The sequence below is a fragment of the Felis catus genome, chromosome B4 (genome assembly GCF_018350175.1).
Source record: "Felis catus isolate Fca126 chromosome B4, F.catus_Fca126_mat1.0, whole genome shotgun sequence".
Lineage (NCBI taxonomy): Eukaryota > Metazoa > Chordata > Mammalia > Carnivora > Felidae > Felis > Felis catus.
In genome coordinates, this window is record NC_058374.1 from 102,698,508 (window position 1) to 102,715,979 (window position 17,472).

The 17,472-nt window shown below is 38.7% G+C and overlaps 1 protein-coding gene across 4 annotated transcripts in view; it reads left to right on the plus strand.

The window, feature by feature from the left end:
- The window catches only part of SYT1 (synaptotagmin 1), a 558,583-nt gene that overhangs the window by 498,588 nt on the left and 42,523 nt on the right, over window positions 1-17,472 (plus strand). The window lies entirely within an intron of this gene.

A 17,472-nucleotide genomic window follows, 5' to 3' on the forward strand; every position in this document is an offset into this window, starting at 1 on the left:
GATAAAGATAGATTGCTATAGCAGTATATAAAACAGTCCGCAGGATGATTCAGTATCCAAATATGAACCCACTTAAACTCCTAAAGATTAATACCAATCAGAAGTTTATGACACATAACCTACCCTTTATTCTCACGTCTCATCTTAGAGGTTGACGCATTTCAAAATTCATGCATTTAAGGATGCCTGACTATGGAGATAGGAACTGATCTATTTGGCTTATTTTATGTTAAGGAAAACTGGTTTCAGCCCACATCACTAACTGGAAGTACCTAGCTAAAATCATCAAAGACGAGTTCCATGGCATCATTTCAAAAACCAGATGATAGGTTTTCCCTCTTGCCATTCAAATGCTAAAATATCTAGACCATAAATTTAATCTTACCAATGGAATATCTACACTACAGTTGTTTTGCTTGTCGTTAGTACTTACTCATTAAATGGGTTAGCCCATCTACATAAAATTACTTCTACAACTATCAAAATTAACATCAAATAAATGAGTCATCTGAAATTTCATGTCTAAAAAAATTTTATACACCACAAAATTTTATATCATTTTTTAATGACAAGTGATTTTTAAAGGACCTTATACATAATAGGCATTAAGCACATTTGTCAAATGAAAGGAAAGAAACAGGTAGAGGAAGAAGAAACTTATAGAAAGCTTATAGAAGCTTATAGAAAAAACATCATTCAATCATGTCCACACTACAAAAATTCTTTTGAATGATTTAGTTGTAGATTAGCAAAATAGCTCAACATTTATAGACCTTACTAGTAATCTTTGATTAATGAAGATATTTCTTCTCCTAGTTTATGCATGGTATATACTTTATTCCATACAAAGAGTATAATGAAAGGACGAAACGTACAGGACTATCAAGGGGAAAAAAAACAAGTGGATGCATATCATATCAAAAGTAATTTCTAGGGGCACCTGGGTGGCTCAATTAAGTGTCCGACTTCGGCTCAGGTCATGATCTCGCAGTTTGTAGGTTTGAGCCCTGCATCTGGCTCTTTGCTGACAGCTCGGAGCCTAGAGCCTGCTTTGGATTTTTTGTTTCTCTCTCTCTCTCTCTCTCTCTCTCTCTCTCTCTCTCTCTCTGCCCCTCCCTCTCTCATGCTCTGCCTCGCTCTCTCTCAAAAATAAACATAAAAGTAATTTCTAGTAAACAATGTCTTCATACCACATTCAGTACAGAAAAAAATATATATATCCAGATTTTCCTACATTAATCCTTATAATAAAGTTAGGGATACTTATTCTTATAGTCCACGAGAAAGTCATGACTATTTTTATTATATTATGGCTGCCAAATAGTAATACTTAGCACACTAAATTAGTTACTATACCTAGGCATTAATTTTTTGGTTCATCCTCAGATATGAAATTATAACCATGTCTAAACCAAACGTTTTAATACTTTAGAAACTGAGGTGTTTCTTATGTTGACCATTTTATAGGTTTCAAAGAGTATGTGAACAGATTTCCAGGAAACAGTAAGTGATCCTTATGAGGGCTAGTTATCATTGGAGATCATCCACGCAGGATGACTGGTTCGTATGGTTCCTGCCCTAAATTGATGCATGTATTCAAGTAAAATACAAAGTTAGGAGAATATACTTGATAATTTTGTAGCATATTTAAATATTAAAATATTGAAATAGTTAATCCTAGTCCAGTCTTTCTCAACTCTGTTAGTACATCAGAGTCACCTTAGATTTTTTTCGTATTTATTTTTGAGGGCATGAGAGAGAGAGAGAGAGAGAGGGGGGCCCATGAGAGAGCACATGCACACAAGTGGGTGAGGGGCAGAGAGAGAGAGAGGGAGAGAGAGAGAGAGAGAATGGCAGACGGGGGGACAGGATCTAAAGCAGGCTCTGCTGACAGCATGAACCCAATGCAGGGCTCAAACTCACAAACCATAAAGAAGATCATGACTTAAGCTGAAGTGGGATGGATGCTCAACTGACTTCACCACCCAGGTGCCCCAGGAAATGTTTAAAATACAGATGCCCAGGCTCAATCTTGAGGCACAGGAAACAATTATTTTTTAACGTTTCCCAAGTGGCACTAATCTAGTACAAAACCGGGTTAAATTAAGTCATTCTTTTTCTGATTAAGAGTAAAGAAATAGAGGGGCACCTGGGTGGCTCAGTCGGTTAAATGTCCGATTTCGACTCAGGTCATGATCTCATGGTTTGTGGGTTTGAGTTCCGAATTGGGCTCTGTGCTAACAGCTCAGAGCCTGGGGCCTGCTTCAGATTCTGTATCTCCCTCTCTCCCTCTGCTTCTTCCCCACTCACACTCAGTCTCTCCAGCTCTTAAAAATAAAGAAACATTTAAAAAAAAAAAGGAAAGAAAGAAATTGAGCTCAAAGAATAGAAGTTTCATTAGATAATCAGGCTAAGGGGCCCAATCACAGGCTAAATGGAGAAAAAGGCTCTGAAGACGACACACACACAATCACGTTGAGGGTGGATGTGAGGGTAGACTTAGCTCTGGAGAACAAAGACATTTGAAAACTTGGGAGAAACGGTTTCAAAAACAAGAAAAGTGAGGGCCAGGGCCTGCAATGAGACAAAACCTTGTACTTTGAGGAATGCCTAGCAGGCTGGCCTGGCCAGATCTTGGAGCACTAGTAGGCAAGGGAAGGGAGTTCGGTCTGAGAGGCAGGCAGAAGTCAGCTCTTGTAGGGGCTTCAAGGCATATAGAGGACTTTGTATTCCAGTTGCACTGGGAAGTGAGCTATAAACGGTTTTTAAATAAGAAGACAATGAGGAGATCTGCCAGCACTTTGGAACATTACTCTGGTTGTTGTGTAGAAGATGGGCAGGGAATCAAAATGGAGGCAGGATCCTCACCTCAGCGAGAAGAAGACGGTGGCTTGATACAGGGAAGATTCCAGCTGCTCCTCTAAATGTCACAAATAACGGGTTCTCTTCATCAAGCCTTAAAGAAGGGGGCATGGGGTATGGGATTCATAAAAGGAACAATCCTGATAGATTTTTTTCTAAGTATATGTGATGTTCTAATCCCAACAACTTCCAACCTAGGAAAAAGTTTACATAATGCTTTCTACAATCAACTTTAAATTCTGTATTACTACGTAGAATTGAAATTGGTGAAGTTTTGTGTTTTTCAGAACATTTTGAATTCAGTCCTGTAACTGAATGAGGTTATATTGTGTTCATGTTACCAACATTAGATTCTGAATTGCTGTTTAAAGCTAAAAGTTGACCTTCTAATTGAGTGAATTTCTAAAGACAAAGTATCTTTCTTGTTACTATCAGTTATATTCCATTTGTCCTTTATAACACTTCAAACAGAACGATTAGTGTACAAGGTCAGTCTGGCCCACAGAACAAGGGAACACTGGGGTAGGAGGGCCCCTGCTACCACACAGCCTGAGCTCCTCTCAACTACAGGGAAACCTGTGCTAACACTATTGAGGGAACTTCACTCTTTAGGTCAATAGAATACCAAGGACTATGCTAAATTCCTATCAATTGCTAGCTTTTATTTAATAATTTATTTGGCCTTTAAGCAAGTATTGTGTTTTAAGATTTTTTGTAGAATCCTTTTATTTATGAGAGGGACAAAGAGCACACACGCACAAGGTGGGGAGGGGCAGAAACAGAGGGGGACAGAGGATCTGAAGCGAACTCCGTGCTGACAGCAGACAGTCTGATGTGTGGCTCGAACTCACAAACCGAACTGTAAGATCATGACCTGAGCAGAAGTTGGACACTTAACCGACTGAGCCACCCAGGCACCCCTTAAAAACAATCTTATGAATTATTATGTTGAATTCTTCTCTTATCCTGGCTTTGTACATTCAGCTAACTTTATTTTCCTGTGTTTACTTTTGGCATGTGTCCCAGTGCCCATTTTGGTAGAAAACATGTAATAGGAAATCAGTAAATGTCTGCTGATCAAATAAACATTTATAGAATATGGTCCCTGTACTGCAGAAGCAAAAAATACAATAGATTTTAAGACATGATTAATCTTAACTAATATAAATCAACATATATAAAATGTTGTCAACAATAGATACATATCAAACATTTGCAGACAGGACTTGAGGTGAGTTTTCTGGGAGAACTCATTACTATTTAAAAAAAGAAAAGATGTGGTATATGGAATGTCATCATGTTTTAGAAATGGAAGAGTTTTATGAGAAGGAAAACTTGGTAGTGGGAGCAAGAAACAATTTTTTTCTGTTCAACAGTGATTAACAATATTTTTGCCACAGCTTTTCTAGCTGTTCCCTCCCCAAACTTCTATTCAACATCACTGTCCAGCTCAAAATGGTACAAATAACCAGTACCATGAAAATCAATCATGGAATTTCAATTTCTGCCTACTTAGTACATGTCGGCAACATTAATACATAGTCCAGTATTGTGCCTGGTCTCCTATGAGATTCTTCAATCTTAGAATCCTATTATTTCCAAGATATTTTTTTTTTTTCTTAAGGGATCGGGATTGAGAAAGAATGAGAAGGAATACTACTCTTTTCTTTGGTCTTTCCAAGTCTTAAAAGGATTATTGATATTGTTATTTAAGTGCAGATGGTTGAAAGACCTTCTAACAAGCCATCAGTGGTGACTTGAATAATGTTTCCCTCTTTAAGTTTCAACCACTGTTTTCAGCAGATAATGTCAAAGAAAATAATATTGTGACAAAAAATGAGGTCAAAAATCAGATGTGATGTTCCTAGTATTTAGAAGTTAAATATAATTTCCCCTAGAAGTCAATTAAACTATTCAATACATTTCCAAGAAGGACAAAACCTTCTTTGGCTTTATTTATACTAGAAACAGTTGACAAGTTGACATTATTACATTTATCGCATCTGCCAGAACATATCAGGGGAGAAGGCAAATTAAGTCTTATCATGATGATTGCTGATGGGTTTTAAGGCATTTTTTTCATGGATAAATGAGGAAAGAGACTAAAATCCTCACATAGTAGCTATTACAGAGTAAAGAAGCCGCTCTCAGACTTGGGCATGCTTCAGAATCATCTGGAGGTCTGGGAAAATGGAGGTTGCTGATCCCACTCACAGAGGTCTGGGGTGGTGCTCAAGAATTTGCATTTCTCCCAAGTCCCTGCGGCAGGGGGCGGGGGGGAGGGGGGGTGGGGGGGGGAGGGGGCCTGCTGGTGTGGATGGTATTGAGAACCACTGGAATTGGAATTGGAATACCATTGGTATTGGAATTAAGGATGCTTTTCTATCTCCTACTTTTCCTGAGGAATAGAACTTAACATAATCCATTTATCCACAAGAATAACATCTTTTAAGCACCGCTTCCATAGATCTTTAACCACAAAGGTTTATAGGCCTTTCATTTGCAGCTCTGCTGGACAGACCAAATGGACTTAAATAAAAACAAAGACTATCTGAGCATCTTTTGCTCTAAAGCCAAGATGACTAGGACATACCCAGTCCCACCCTTTCTCCTATTCTTGGATCTCTGCTTTTCCTCCAAATACCTTATTGGTACCCTCCACATGGAGTCCAAGCTCCCCACTCACACCTCTATGTCTAACTTACCCTGTAGGTTTACATAGTGTGACTACATAGAAAGAAGTGGGCACAGGGAGGGGAGGCAGATTACAGAGCCGAGCCACAATTTCTCCATCAAAACAAAGATAATAATATCTACTTCTCCTGGCTATCGTTGATGAATAAATGAGAGGATAGGCATACAGAATCGAGTATAATGCCCAGCACATGGGAAGCCTGCTATCCTGCGTACAGAACCAATTTCCTTTCCAACCTCTTAGAACTTCCTGCCTCTACAGGTCATTTTATTAATCTCCCTGCCACCATACTTTGTGACACTCTGTCCTCTCCTGAATATTCTGGAGTGTACCAAGAAGAAGGTAAGAGAAAGAAGAAGCCAGGCAGAGTCGCCAGTTTTTCGCAAGGCAGAGAAAAACAAGAGACACAGAGAGATGGCTACTGGCAGTAAAGTCAAGGACCAGCAATCAGAGCTATAGAATTTTCTGGCCAGTTTAGATTACCTTTGGCTAAACAGACTTAGGTACAGGTGACCAGGCCATCTGACAGAATCCAACAGATGCAACCATACAATGCTTAAGCATAAGCTTCAGACCAAGGGCACATTGCTGAGATGTAGGCGTTGGCTTTGTTCACCTTTTTCAACTCACGGTTGTTTCCGTGTTATTACCAAATCCATAGGACAAACCAGTGCCTTCGGTTTCCATGAAGTCCATGCATGAACCTAACAGAACCAAGCCTCTAATCCAAAAGTGGAACAAATATCTGTCTTATATTTTCATTGACCGTTTTAGACAATCTAATAATAACGTATGGATTCAAGTAATCAGCCCAGCAAGTTAGAGAAGCACTATAGTGGCAGTTAGGGACATGTCACCTGGGTGCCAGTTTTAATAAGCAATGTGACCTTGAATAAGAAACCTTCAGTTTCTTGTGTCTATTATCTCATCTGTAAGACATTACTCCAGCTGGGTAATCCACTTCTCATTATGATGCACAATTTATCAAAATGCTTCAAAGAGTGAAAATGTCAAACAGGGCAAATGTAATACTGGTGGTTAAGTTGAAATAACTGTATTAAGTAGAATCAAGTCAATTATCAGCTCTTATATACACACACCATATTATCAAGAATGTGCCAGAATACTCCCATAATGCTTTCACTTAGCATTCATGAAGCTAGTAATATAAACGCCCCTCATGATACAGCCTTTCACAAAAATCCAGGCTTCCCACTTTGGAATAAATGTCTTTCTGAGTGCTTTTGTTGTCTTGCAGATTTCTATGATAAGAAATTTATTTTTTGATTTGTTTCACTCATCAATAGGAGATAACCACTTGGAAAATACAGTAACAATTAAATCTCAAACCTTTCAAGAAAAAATATTAAGAAGTTAGAGGGTCCCTGGGGTTTACTCATAGCACTGGTATATACCCACAACACTGTTTGCCAAGTAAGTGCCTTAGCACTTTCAGAACTGTAGAGCCCTTCACAGAACCTTCTGACGCTAGAGTTGACCCTCCAGCTTGAGTCGATCTACACTCCATCCCTCGAAAGCTCAGATAAGAATTTCTCCCGAGAAAAGTTACCATAATGCTACATACAAACCCTGTGGGACTAGCTCCTCTCTTGCCTGAAATGTAGGCGCCTTTCTAGCGCTGCAGTACCGCGCTTGGCCAGTAGGTGCTGCCCTCTAAACACGTGTGATTTTGCAGTCTGAACACAGGTTCAAGGTTTCAAGCTCTGGGAGATAAAAAAAGCTGGGTTTCAAGTTTGATAGAGTCTTTTCTACACTGGTTATCTAGGATTGATCAATTCTGAAGGCTCTAATTTCTGTTCTTCAAGCTAACTTAAAACAGGGCAGTCTGAAAAACACCGCTCTTAGATGGGCAGCCTGAGAAGCAGGTTTTCACAGGTGTTTGCGCTGCAAACCTAAATAGCCCCCTAAGTTCAATCACATCAATGCCAGAGGCAGAAAAAAACTGCAACAAAAGATGAAAAGAGAGCAAGCTCAGTAAAGCTTATGGCTCCCCAAGAGCTGTTTTGATGTGGAAATCTCTGTGAAAGCTCATTAAGTCCTCAGTATGTGAGGCAGGACTTAGGGAAAAGTCAAAATGAAGATAATAAGACACCATATCCACCCATACTGACATATTTGTGAAGCATTCAGAATACACCAAAGAAATTTCACGTGACTTCCCTGCATATGAAAGGCCCGAATTAGCTCCTCTAGTTAAACCGAAGTCCAGATGAACAGTTACATACCTGGGAGGCAGGTACCTTGGTTATAACACTCACCACAAACAAAACTAGTTAAAAAGCAACTCAAAGCATGAGAGTCCCCAGGATAGAAAGCCAGCTAGGTCCTTCTTGATGAGCAAAAAGCAGTTGCCATACACCACGAATATCCAAGACATCAGAATAAATAATAATAAAAGACATTAAATTGATAGACATATATAAGAAAATCCAGTAAGGTTCTTTTTCCCAGTACTTTCACTCATCGGAAACTATTCATAAGAAAAGGTTTATCCTCAGGCTTCAACCAGAAACTGAATGGAATCAGACCCGGTATTAGGGTCCTCCAGAAAAACAGAACCGACAGGATGTATATGTGTATAAAAAAAAATAGAAGAATTTTCAACAATTGACTCACGAAATTGTAGAGGTTGGCAGGGTAAGTGGAGAAGCTGGAGGCCCAGGAGGCACTGACGTTGCCACTACCATCCAGAGGCAATCTGCTGGCAGCATTTTCTCTTCCTCGGTGGTGGTCAGTCTTTTCCTAATCAGGCCTTCAATTGGATTCACCCCACCTCATTTTAACTTAATTAACTACTTAAAGACCCTGCCTCCAAATACAGTCACATTCTGGGGTACTGGGCCTTAGGATTTCAACATATGAACTGGGGAAACAACAGTTCAGCCCCCTACAGACGTGAATGGGTACTCTAATGATCTAGAGACTTAAAAAGAGCAAGAGACATGGGCAGAGGTTGGTAAAAACCTGTTTCTTGGAGCAGTGATTCTCAGTGTGTGGTTCCAGGCCCAGCAACATCAACAACACCTGGGTAATTGTAAGAAATGACAAATTCCCAGGCCCCACCCAAGATCTGTTACACCTGTGAGCAGGGCACAGCAATTTCTTTTTAAATTTTTATTATTGAAGAATAGTTAATAGTGTTATATTAGTTTTGGTCTGCAATATAGTGATTTGATAGTTCTATACATTACTCAATGCTCACCATGACAGTGTAGTTACCACCTGTCACCATAAAATGTGATTACAATATTATTTATATTCCCTAAGCTTTACTTTTCATCTCCGTGATCTATTTACTGGAACTTTGTACCTATTAATCCCTTCACCTGTTTCACCTATCTTCCCACCGCCCCCACTCCCCCAGAAACCACCAGTTTTTTCTCTGTATTGATAGATCTGTTTCTGTCCTGTTTGCTTTCTAGATTCCACATACAAGTGAAATCATACAGTACTTTTTTTTCTCTGTCACTTAGCGTAATATCCTAATAATATCTAATGGTCCATCCATGTTGTCACAAAGGGCAAGATCTCATTCCTTTTTATAGCTGAGTATTCCATTGTGTATATACATACATCTTTATTTATCTATCCATGGACACTTGGGTTTCTTCCATATCTGGGCTATGGTACATAATGCCATAATAAACATAGTAGTGCATATATCTTTTTAAATTAGTGTTTTGTTTTCTTTGTATAAATACTCAGTAGTGGAATTCCTGGATCATATGGTATTTCTCGTTGTAGTTTTTTGAGAAACCTCCATACTGTCTTCCACAGTAGTTGCACCAATTTGCATTCCTACCAATAGTGTGTGAGGGTTCCCTTTTCTCCACATCTTCACTAACACTTATTATTTCTTGTCTTTTTGATACTAGCTATTCGGAGTATCTCATTGTGGTTTTGATTTGCATTTCCCTGATGATTAGTGATGTCGAGCATCTTTTCATGTATCTGTTGGCCATTTGTACATCTTTAGGAAAATGTCAACTCAGGTTTTCTGCTCACATATTTTTAATTTCATTTTAGAGAGAGCGCGCACACACAAGTGGGGTAGAGGGGCAGAAAGAGAGAGGAAGAAGGAATTTTAAGCAGATTCTCTTAAGAGAATCTTAAGCAGGCTCCACACTAAGTGCGGCGCTCTATCCCACAATCTTGGGATCATGACCTGAGCCTAAATTGAGTCAGGCATTCAACTGACTGAGCTACCCAGGCGTCCCTCTGTTCATTTTAAATCAGATTATTTGTTTTTTGACCTTTAAGTTTTATAAGTTCTTTATATAGTTTGGATATTAACCCCTTAGTGGATATATCATTTGCAAATATCTTCTCCTGTTCACTGGTTGCCTTTCCATTTTGTTAGTTTCCTTTTCCGTGCAAAAGCTATTTATTTTGGTGTAGTCCCAATATGTCTCCTGAGGCAAGGGAAACAAAAGCAAAAATAAACTATTGGGACTACACCAAAATAAAAAGCTTTTGCCCAGCAATTTGTTTTTAACAAGTCCTTCAGCAATTCCAAAGAAGTCTAAAGTTGAGATCTTAGAAGTTGCTTTATTACAAGAATAATGTCACCTAAGAAATTTTCCAACAAACGTGGGATTATATATTGTTTGATCTGTGTGGTTTCTTTAAAAATATTAGGCTGAGTCATATTTTATAAATGGGCCTTGGAATCCATTTTACTGTTATAAATTTGAAGTGAAGCCAGAGTTCCAAGGGTAAGCATGATAACAACACCGCAAAGGAACTTGGCCTCTGGGTACAGATTTCACAGGGTAAAAGCAAACCTATGAGTACCCAATAAAGCTTATTTATCAAATACAGACCAGTCTAATTGCTGTCTGTCTGCCTGGATGCCTCAATTATTTTATGCAATTCCCATGAATGGCAGACTAAATTACAATGATTTGACTTAGTAAAATTCATTCTACTCTCTTTAAAAAAAAAAAAAAACTAGAAATAGAATTGTTAAGTGGTCATATTTTAGCAATTGTCAAATTTATACTATGCTACACCTAGCCCCAAAACACGTCCTAGACCCTCACACCATTAGCCTTTGCCAATATGCTGGCCGGTAAACTTCTGGCCATATTGTCACCATGCCCTTTGAGAGTCTACACTACAGCATTAGGAATAAAAAGACTGAATTCACCTGTGAGGTATTTTCAAGCCTTGGTGGTGGTCAGATCTACAAGCAAGGATACACATGCCAGTTTATCTGGAGAAGTCAGCTTCATCTGAGATATATCTGCTGCGTGGTGGTCGGGTACATGCCACTAGAGGTAGAGCTTATGTCCAGTAAGCTTTCCTCACTGCCTAGCATAGTGCTCAGAATATAAGGTGCTAAATCACATCGCACAATACAACTAGATCCAACAATCATAATTCTTTTTTTTTTTCATTTTAAGTGTTCTCCATGCCAACATGGGGCTTGAATTCATGACCCCAAGATTAAGAGTCACATGCTCTACTGACTGAACCAGCCAGGCTCCCTGCAATACTCATAATTCTTTATGTAATTTATGTGGCAAGAATTTTCCAGGTCTTCAGAAAAAAAAATATAATTTTTATAAAATATAAACTTTTATATTGGCTATCAAGGAAATGATTGTCAAGTAGACCTTTTACATGTACCCTCTTTATGACATTCTATCCCAGAATGACAACTATGAACTTAATATATTTGGGCAGGACCTATATGAGTAAGCTTAAGGGCCACTTGCAAGTTGCAGTATTTAACTGTGTCCAGACAGAATAGAGAGCATTTTCACACTGAGCAATTACATCAGCAGGTCATTGAGAAGTTGATGTTCATCTGGTACCACAAGAAAAAGGGCAGTCTTATGGCTGGAAGCTAGTGTTCTAGACAAATGGTCAGGTACTATAATCTGTATTCTTTTTTTACTCCTCTGAGACTCACTCTTCTCTGGGTTTACCACTAGAACTTTCCCTGGAGTGATTTGTTACCTGTGACTAATCACACTGTGTGGGCCTCTTATTAATGGTAATAAGAAGTGAAATTAACCTAAACTTAGCATCAGGAACTATCTTGAAAGGAAAACAGGTTCATAAGAGTAGGCTCTTATGGTTTTGAGAAGAACAGAGGTCATCCCAGAATGGTAAGGGCCCTGACAATGTGAGGGGTAGTATACCATCACCACTCATGACTTTTGAGCACCAGGTGGTGGTATAACCACCTCTGTCCTACTTTCCCTCCCACAGCACAGTCACCTGGCTGCCTCCCAGTAGCTGAGAAGCCATGAGAGAAAGAAAAGATTTAATCTTGCAATGGTTATGCCCCTTTGCTGCTCCATTGGGATGGCTCTGATTCTCACACTGCAGAAATGCCAATACTAAGTTCTGAGAAGATCCGGGGTTCTCTTAGGTACCATTGCCATCTCAGTTCTTGGCCTCGCATGTGGACAGGGTTTATCTAAAGCACAGGCTGTGCCTCTGAGGTACATCAAAACTCCTTTGATGCCCCTTCCTGAAATCAGAAGAGGATCAGATTTCCTATGTTTCCTTCACTTCTCTTGTACGTGGCCCATCAGAGATTTTAGTTTCAGAGTAGAGGTGTTTGTCTTTCAGCCAGTATACTCAGGGAAAGCATCCATTGCTGCTTCTTTTCCTCCATCTCTGGCCACATTGCCACCTCATAGAGACCTCTTCTTCCCAGATACCTCCTCCTACAAACAATAATCTTCACTCCTTTAACCCTGTTCATACCACCTTCTAACACTGGCCACTACTAAAAGATGTTGCTTCCAGAACAGGTTGAATGGAGAACCTCACATGCTTAGGGAATATTCCAACTCATCTGGAATCAGTTTGGCCTGGGTATTTATTATATTTGAATTTTAAGCAAATGTATGTCAGGGCAGTTGTGGGGAAGCTGCTCTGAACAGGAGATGGCAGTAGCGGCCAAGGTATTTGGGCACCCTTTTCCCAGTCCTTCTAAGAAAGGGCATTTCCTGTCTGTTAACTGTCACTTCTGGGCATAGTTTTGTCTCATCAAACCCAGGGTGGCTAAATAATGTGTCTGAAGTCCCAGACCTTGTGGAGTCCCACAACCATCGAAGAACTAAATATTGCTCAAATTGAAGACTAAACAACCAAACAAGCTGTTATTAAGTCTCACTTCAAAGGAAAGGAGGAGCCCTCCAGAAAGCACAGACACTCCTACTTAGATAGGCATTAGTGAGATACTTGTAAAGGAAGCAAGGATCTGAGATTTAGTGTACATTCTTACTCAGATTTTGAGCAAGTTATTTAACAGAAGTGACTCAGCTCACGCCCATATGTGGATTGAAAGGGTAAAGAAGTCTTCCTCATAAATTTTACTAAGGGTCAAATAAGATAATAGCCAGGAAAACCTTGTAAATTACGACATGCAAGGGAGGCATTTTTGTTGGTTTTTTCCTGTTTTTGTGTGTGTGTGTGGGGGGGGGGGGGGGTTGGGGTTTGTTGGTTTGTTTGTTTGTTTTTGGTCCAGGAAATATGTCCAGAAGCAATTTGACCCTGAGTTCTACTATTTAGCTGATATTTATAATTTCCCAGAGAGTTATGGCACACAAATTACTTTGTAATAGCTCTACATGCTTTGCTTCATCCTAAGTCTACAGTTATGCTCTCACCCAGGCTCCTGTCATCTGTTACCTTGATTTATGAAAGCTTCTGTTCTCTGATCTCCTCATTTCTTACCTCTGCCTCCTTTAAAACTTATAAAATGTGGCTGCAAGGTCAAATTTCTCATCATGACAGTATTACATCCTCAGGTATCATCATTACTGTCTTAATAAAGCAGGCAGTTAGTTCCACAATAGTCTGTTTAATCCACTAGATAATTGCTCAGCCTTCACTATATAATCCCCATCCTGTCCCTCGCTAGGATTTCAGAACCACTGTGTTGTGGTTTGAAACATCTATTAATTTGGCACATGTATTAATTAAAATTTTATTTCTAGTCAAATATGTGATGGATTAAGTGCTGTATATAAATAAGAAAAACATAACTAATCTTAAGCACTTTTACTCAGAGTGAAAACAATGTAACCAGAAAGTTTTCTGATAACTTCCATACACTTACAGACTTTGCAAAAGTTAAAAAAAAAAAAAGCCTAAAACTTAAAGTATTACAGAATTAGTTAAGTATTATGGTAGATTTATGAAGCATGCAACCACATGAAATTTTTCATGTAGCTAATAAGACAAAGATATATTACTTCACTTTACTTCACTTGTGCCCCAGAGTGAATTAGAGCCACAGTAAAATTAGACCTAACTGGGACCTGGGACCTGAATGGCCAAGAGGTATAGAAATTTCCAGCACTGCTTTACTAGCAAGTGGGATATAACAAGACCATACTCTAAAGCCAGTCCTCAGTTTTATTATTTATTTTGCTGCCTTGATCATTTTTCTGCACTCATTTGGCTTGAAGGCACAGACATTCCCTGTTGATTATCTCTACTTGGCAGTGGGTTCTGCTACACATTTTGATTCCTAATATGGTAGCAGGAGAGGGTTTTGTATGAGTTCCAGCGAGTTTCTCTGGGCTTGTGGAATGCAGTGAGGAAAGAATCCTACAGAGATGAAAACATGAACATTTGCATTGATAAAGAGAAAACTAAAATAAAGAAAAAAGGGGATGATTCTCTAAAAAAAAAAATTCCCTTTTTTTTTTTTTTTACTCTGCCCACTTTCATGTCTAATAATGTCTTACAGTTGGGAGATTGGAGGAATTGATGTTGTGCTCTCTAATTGCTTATATTTTCATGACCATTTCAAAAGCCATTTTGAAATGTCTGAGTGGTTTTACAAAAGCAACGCTAAAATAAACTTTCCATCATCAACAAAGTTTAAATCCTTGAAGCACCCAATTACACTACTCTGTAAATTAGCCACATAATGATGAAATCTGAGAAAGTATCACATCCCCACCAGAGGGTAACAGCTAAAGTTGTCTATTCATGGTACAGATTATACCATTCCTCTTAATTTTTGTAGCAATATGAACTCATGCTAAAGAATCCGTGTATTGGTCTCAGAATTTAATACAGTTTTTTCTCTCAAAGTCATAATTCACAGAAATATTCGTTTGGTAAAAATTCTTTAAACAATACATCCCAGATGATGAATTCTCCTTTAATAATGGGCTCATTTTCCCTAAATGTATTTATTTATTAAAGGCTCTGTACTTTAATAAGCTACATTTGCACTGGTGTTAAAATGCCATTATTTCCATCATCATTAACATCCATTTAATGTTTAACTTTTTTATAATTAAGAATTACATTTGGAAGCTATTGCCTCTAAATTGGCTATATCAACATTTGAGGTTGTGTCTATATAGGCTTATCTGCTACCTCTTAAAAAACAAACCAACCAACCAACCAACCCTGGGGCACCTGGGTGCTTCCGTGGGTTAGGCATCAGACTTCAGCTCAGGTCATGATCTTGCAGTTCATGAGTTCAAGCCCCGTGTCAGGCTCGGTGCTGACAGCTCAGAGCCTGGAGCCTGCTTCCGATTCGGTGTCTCCCCCTCTCTCTGCCCCTTCCCTGCTCACTCTGTGTGTTTCTCTGTCTCTCAATAATAAATAAATGTTAAAAAAAAAATTTTAATAAAAAAAATTTTAAAAAGCCCTAAAGAGAGACTCATCTTGAAATCTAAGAAATTTAATATGCCAGTGTAGATACTTTGAAAATATGTTTTTTATAATGTTCGAACATTTTCTTTTTCTGGACAACTAATTCTAAGAAGCCCTTCTGTAAACAAAGGTTCTGATGAGTTATCAATAACCACAAACACAATGTGTTTAGGGAGAAGGAAAAAAGGGAAAATAAGGGCAAACCTATGCCCTTTAGTAAAAGTTCTTTAAGTCCTACACAGAATTTCCACTTACATCTCAATAGCCAGAATCTAGTCTTGACTGCCTTACTTACTAAATAACTTGCTGGGAAACGTAGTCTTTTATTCTGGGTGACAATGTGCCCACTTAAAAATTGTGATGATGGAGCACCTAGGGAGGTGGCTCAGTTGGTTAAGCGTCCAACTCTTGATTTGGGTTCTGGTCATAATCTTACAGTTTGTGGTATCAAGCCCCAAGTAGGGCTCTGTGCTGACAGCATGGAGTCTGCTTAGGATTCTCTCTTCCCATCTCTCTCTGCCCTTCCCCCGCTCGGGAACATGCTCTCTCTCCCTCTCAAAATAAATAAACATTAAAAAACAAATCACGGTGCCAAAACCAAAGAAGTTTGGATTAGGCAATACACTATCTCCATCTTAGTCAGGTTCACAGGTTCCTTGACTTGCTGTCATTGTCAGGGTCATAAAAGCACTTAGCTTCCCCATGCATATTCATATTTATTTATTTAAATTAGAAGAAGTGTTTTTGTTTCACTGATGTAATTATCTATAAATTATATAAAATGTAAAACTGCAAGTAGAAAAATAAATTTAAACAACCTTAAAATCCACCACCCAGAAATAACTTGGGTTAGTTTTTTGGTACATAGTTCCATTAAATCATAATGCCTACTGTTATGTACATATGTTACCTATATACTTTCCATAATAAAGTTGGCATACACAGAGAATACTAATTTTTAATCTGCTTTTGTAATATTGTGAACATCTTCCTGCATCAATAAATTCTCAAAGTTGTTTTAAATGTTTTTTTTTTAATTTATTTTTGAGAGAGAGAGAGAGCACAAGCAGGGGAGGGGCAGAGAAGAGAGGGAGACACAGAATCCAAAGCAGGCTCCAGGCTCTGAGCTGTCAGCACAGAGCCTGACACAGGGCTCAAACTCGTGAATGCAAGATCGTGACCTGAGTCGAAGTCAGACACTCAACTGACTGAGCCACCTAGGTGCCCCTCAATGTTGTTTTAAAAGGCTATAGATGACTGCATTATATTATGGTACCATAATTGATTAAACTAATGTCCAATTGATGAGCATTTTGGTCATTTCAAGTTTTACTGTACTGTGAAACACACCACAATTAACATCTCTGTTGCTAAATCTTCACGCTTATCCTCAATTACCTCCACAGAAGGTAGATTTTCTGATCAAGGAACATACAAGTCTTAAAGCTTTGGTATGCCAAATTCCCCTCCAGAAAAGCTGTTAACATTTTACCTTGTTACTCTCTCATCTAAGTACATGACAATCCTTTGACCGATAATGAACATTATATAATTTTAAGTCTTTGCCCAATTTGATAGACCAAAACATGGAGTCCTATTTTTATTTGTATTTCTTTGATTACTATTAAAGTTGAATATTTACCTCTGCCTTAGATTTAGCCTTCTTTATTATTGTGAAAATATAAGGCAAGAGAGAAAAAGGTTCGATGGACTCAAATTTGTAAATACTAACTTCAGACTTGATGGAACAAGTCCCCGGTTGTTAGAGAAGTCATGTATGCTAACTCATGAATAGCAACATAAAAGAACAGGTTATCCTTCCATTCCATGTGGCACTCAATGAAGATGCCACGTGACCACTTTAAGTAGGGTACCCCAATTTGTTCCTCCATTGCTTAAGAAAGAAGCCACCATGATCTTGGTTTGAGTTGTGTTGAGTCTGAAGGACAATGCTTCATGTGTAATTTATCAGTTTTGCCCTATCCCAGTTATTCCTTTGAGGTGACTGTCAAGCTCTTGTCACAGCAGAGTGGCAAGTAAAGATATTCAGAGGGACTCAATTTTAATTCAGGTAGTCAGTGAACCACAAGCTCTGTCTGCTCAACCACTTTCATCTCAAACAGGAATCTCCAGTCTAAATTTGTAAGTGAGCAGAAAACAACTTTGTGCCTTTAAATATCTGATGATGTGTCACATTTTAGTGTATGTGAAGCCAGGGTGATGTACAAAAAGTACCAGATCACAACATGCCA